This window comes from Lepus europaeus, chromosome 23, assembly GCF_033115175.1.
Source record: "Lepus europaeus isolate LE1 chromosome 23, mLepTim1.pri, whole genome shotgun sequence".
Classification (NCBI taxonomy): Eukaryota; Metazoa; Chordata; class Mammalia; order Lagomorpha; family Leporidae; genus Lepus; species Lepus europaeus.
Window position 1 is genome coordinate 22,521,568 of NC_084849.1, and position 4,851 is coordinate 22,526,418.

Here is a 4,851-nt window from a genome sequence, read left to right on the forward strand (position 1 = left end):
GACCCCCCCCCCCCCATACCAAATCACAACTGTGCGGATGTGAAACAAATTAAAGCCTTTCCTTCTGTGGACACTAGAGGGCACTCAAGTGCCATTAAATACCACCTTCCCTTTGCATGTAACCAGTGCACAGGCCTGTAGGGTGCCTTTCTGTCCCCCAACATTTCTAGATGCTTCTTCCTTTGTAATTACCCTTCCCCTACTCAGGGTTCTATTTGTTTGCTGTATTTTTTAAATATTTATTTATTTGAAAAGTAGGTGATACACACACACACACAGAGCTCTTCCACCCACCGGTCCACTCCCAAATGCTACTTTTGTTTTTTAATCCGGCCAGTCTCTAAACACTGCTACAGATCCTTTCTGTAGATCTGGCCAACCTGACCCCAGCAGCCTCCCGCCTGTTGTGAGCGGGGAGCCCCATATCCCCTGCACCCAGGCCAGGCCAGGGTCGTGGGGACTGGAGGGTGCTGGGGACCCTGTCCCGTGCCCTCAGCCCTCGCTGCCACACAGGTCCCCAGGGCAGCATCCCTGGTCTTCCCAGGGGCGAAATTCCGCCCCGGGCTCGACTGCCAAAGGCTGCTTCTGGAATGACTGCTTTCTCAAGTGCTGCTTGGCTGGAGCAACTGTGAGGCCTCAGCTTCCAATCTGGGAAATGGGCTGATCATGCCACCTCGCAAGGTTATTAACAGAGGTTAAGGTAGAAAAGCCATTGCACCTCCAAACCCTCCTTAAAAGGGAGCTGCCATCTGCGTTAATGTGAGGTCTGCCTTAACGTCAGCTCAGCAAGCACATCGCTCAGCCTCTGAGCCTCAGTTTCCCCATCTGGAAAATGGGACTCATACCCTACTTTACATGGCTGTCAAAGGAGGCTGGATGTTTTCTGGGTAAGTAATGTTCTTAGAGCGACACCCAGCAAGCCCTAACTACACGGGAGTGATTGTGACATCCTAGGCCATAAACCAGGGCACAAAGGAAACCTCAATTGGATCCAGTACGCGAGGAGTCACTCACATATCCTTCTTTGATTATAATCTCGAAACCTAGAAATCAATGCTAAAACTTAGTGGACACAAGGGGCTCAGGGTAATAAGCCCAAGCTGGAGCTGTCCAGGGGAGAGCTTTATTTACCTGTGACAAGTAATTCTTTACTTGTCAATGGCAATTAGAGGCCAATGGCAAAATTGAGTTCCCTACAGATAGTGCCTCCTTGATACACAGTTCTCCAGGGCTTTTATCTATGCATCTGTTTTTTGTTTGTTTTTTTTTTTTTCTATTTTTTGACAGGCAGAGTGGACAGTGAGAGAGAGAGACAGAGAGAAAGGTCTTCCTTTTGCCGTTGGTTCACCCTCCAATGGCCACTGCGGCTGGCACACTGCGCTGATCCGAAGGCAGGAGCCAGGTGCTTCTCCTGGTCTCCCATGGGGTGCAGGGCCCAAGCACTTGGGCCATCCTCCACTGCCTTCCCGGGCCATAGCAGAGAGCTGGCCTGGAAGAGAGGCAACCGGGACAGAATCGCTGCCCTGACCGGGATTAGAACCCGGTGTGCCAGCGCCACAAGGCGGAGGATTAGCCTGTTGAGCCGCGGCGCCAGCCTTATGCATCTGTTTTTTTAAAAAAGTCTTTATTCTCACTTTATTTGGACAGCAGAAAGAGAGACACACACAGAGACAGAGAGAGATCATCTGTTCACCAGTTCACTCCCCAAATGCCCACAACAGCCAGGGATGGCCAGGGTGAAGCCAGGAGCCTGGATCTCCATCCGGGTCTCCCACGTGGGTGGCAGGGGCCCAGGGGCTTGAGTTACGGTCAGCAGCCTGCTGTGGTGCATTGTAGCAGGAAGCTGGCTGGGAAGCCGAGGAGCCAGGGAGTGGAATCAGAAATCCCCATGTGCGACGAAGGCGTCCCACGCAGTGTCGTGACCACTGCACCAAATGCCCACTTCACCAGGGCTTTATAGCAGGGGTTGGGAGCTTCCGCGACACAGAGGAGGGGGCAGGTCCTCCCCACTGAGCCACGCTCACCTTCACTCCCGCTCTGAGCCAGGCTGCTCTCCCGCAGCTCTCCTTGCTGGTGCCACAGCTGTCGCCAGTGCCGTGCTAGGGGACATGGTGGGGACCCCTGTGAGCACAGCGTTGCAAAAAAGCAAGCCTTGCTGGAACATCTCCGGAAAACCAGCTCTACGGGTAGACTGCGTCAGATCCCCTGTCCCCGACCCTGCGCCCTCTCTCTCCCCTTTCTCTCTCAGAAGACCGCCCCTACACTTGGCAAGTAAAACGTTCTCCTTTTTTTTTTTTTATTTTTTTATTTTTTGACAGGCAGAGTGGACAGTGAGAGAGAGAGAGAGAGACAGAGACAAAGGTCTTCCTTTGCCGTTGGTTCACCCTCCAATGGCCGCTGCGGCCGGCGCACCGCACTGATCCGATGGCAGGAGCCAGGTGCTTCTCCTGGTCTCCCATGGGGTGCAGGGCCCAAGGACTTGGGCCATCCTCCACTGCACTCCCGGGCCACAGCAGAGAGCTTGCCTGGAAGAGGGGCAACCGGGACAGAATCCGGCACCCCGACTGGGACTAGAACCCGGTGTGCTGGCACTGCAAGGTGGAGGATTAGCCTAGTGAGCCGCAGCGCCGGCCATAAAACATTCTCCTTTAAACAGCTTCTGAGACGTCTGGGCAAGTGGTGAACGCAGCACAGGCCTGCACTTCCTCTTCCTTCTGGAATTCTGCTAACAGAACAGGAGAGGAATTTTTTTATGGTAAAATACGCATAAAACAAAATTCAAAATTTTAGCCACCTCCAAGCACAGTTCAGTTGCATTAAATAAATTCCCTTTATTTGTTGTGCAACCATCACCACCACCCATCACCAGAACTTCTTTGCTTTTTTTTTTTTAACATTTATTTATTTGAAAGCCAGAGTTACAGAGAGAGAGAGAGAGAGAGAGAGAGAGAGGTCTTTCATCCGATGGTTCACTCCCCAAATGGCCAAAATGGCCTGAGCTGTGCCCATCCAAAGCCTGGAGCCAAGAGCTTCCTCCGGGTCTTCCCATGTAGTGCAAGGGCCCAAAGACTTGGGCCATCTTCTACCGCTTTCTCAGGCCACAGCAGAGAGCTGGATCAGAAGTGGGGCAGCCAGGACTTGAACTGGCAACCATATGGGATGCTGGCACTGTAAATGGTGGCTTTACCCGCCACATCAGTGTTGGCCCCACTTCTTTGCTTTTTTTTTTTTTTAAGATGTATTCATTTGTTTGAAAGGCAGAATTACAGAGAAGAAAGAGAGAGAGACAGAGACAGAGAGACAGGTATCTTCTATCCGCTGGTTCACTCCCCACATGGCCCCAACAGCCACCCTGGGCCTGTCCAAAGCCAGGAGTTCCATCTGGGACTCCCACACGGGTGACAGGGGCCCAAGCACTTGGGCCATCTGCTGCCTTCCCAGGTGCATTAGCAGGGAGCTGGAGCAGAAGTGGAGCAGCCGGGGCTCCTGGTGCTCATACAGGATGCCTGCATCGTGGGTGGCGGCTTAACCTGCTGTGCCATAACACAGGTCATCTTCCCAGACTGAAACCCTAGGCCCGTGGGACAGCGACTCTGCACTGCGCCTCCCTTCAGTCCGTTACCTTTCGTCCTGCAGATTTCTCTTCTAGGTGCCACAGATGCACGGAATCCTAGAATATCTGTTCTTTTCCATCTGGCTTATTCCACTTCTCATAAATAATATCTTCGGAATTGGAATAGCTACATCATGGAATATTACACAGCAGTTAAAAATGAAATCCTGTCATTTGCAACAAAATGGATGAAACCAGACAACACCATACTTAGTGAAATAAGCCAGTCCCCAAGGGACAAATACCATGTGTTCTCCCTGATCCATGCTAACTAACAAAGCACCTAAAAGTAATCTATAGAAGTGAAATTAACACTTTGAGATGCAATGACTTTGAACAGCCCTTGTCTCGACTGTTAAGGAACAATTTTTTTTCATACAATTTGTGGAAATCTTTACTTAATATAGAGTTATTTGCATGTATATAAAGTTAATTGAAAATAGATCTTAGTAAAAAATAAGAATGGAAATAGGACAGGGAGGTGGAAGAGGGGTGGGAGTATGGGTGGGAGGGTGGGTACAGTGGGAAGAATCACTGTATTCCTAAAGTTGTATTTATGAAAATAAATAAATAAATAGTTATACATTCAAAAAAAGAGATTGATTTATTTACTTGAGAGGCAGAATTGCAGTCACTGAGAAGGAGAGACAGAGAGGGAGGTCTTCGATCCTCTGGTTCACTTTCCAAATCCTGCAATTCTTCCAGGTCTCCCACGTGGATGCAGGGGTCATCTTCCATTGTTTTCCCAGGCTGGATCAGAAGGGGAGCAGCCAGGACACGAACCAGTGCCCAAGTGGGATGCCGGCGTCACACGAAGATGCTTCACCTACTAGCCACAGCGCTGGCCCCGAGGAAGGCAGCCCTTACCCACTGAACCAAATGCCTGTAACCATTTTCTTTTATCTCCTTACTTCCTGGTACTTCAACATATATTCAACACATATTTTCTCTGCCCCAGCACTGGAATCAACAGGTTTTCCAAGTAGCCCTTGTATTAATCGCTACTATAACTAAAATACTCGAGAGAAACGACTTATGGAGGTAGGAGGTGGGGTTCAGCTAATTCTTCCCCGCTCACACTGTGACTGGCTCCCGCGTTGGTGTGGTGTCTAGCGGGAAAGGCAGGTGGTGGGACACGTGCAGAGGAGGGGTCCTGTGGCGAGCCGGGCAGCATGGGAATCTATGTGGGTCACTCAACTGGGTCACAGGCTCCCTCCAGCCACCTGATCCTCTTCAGT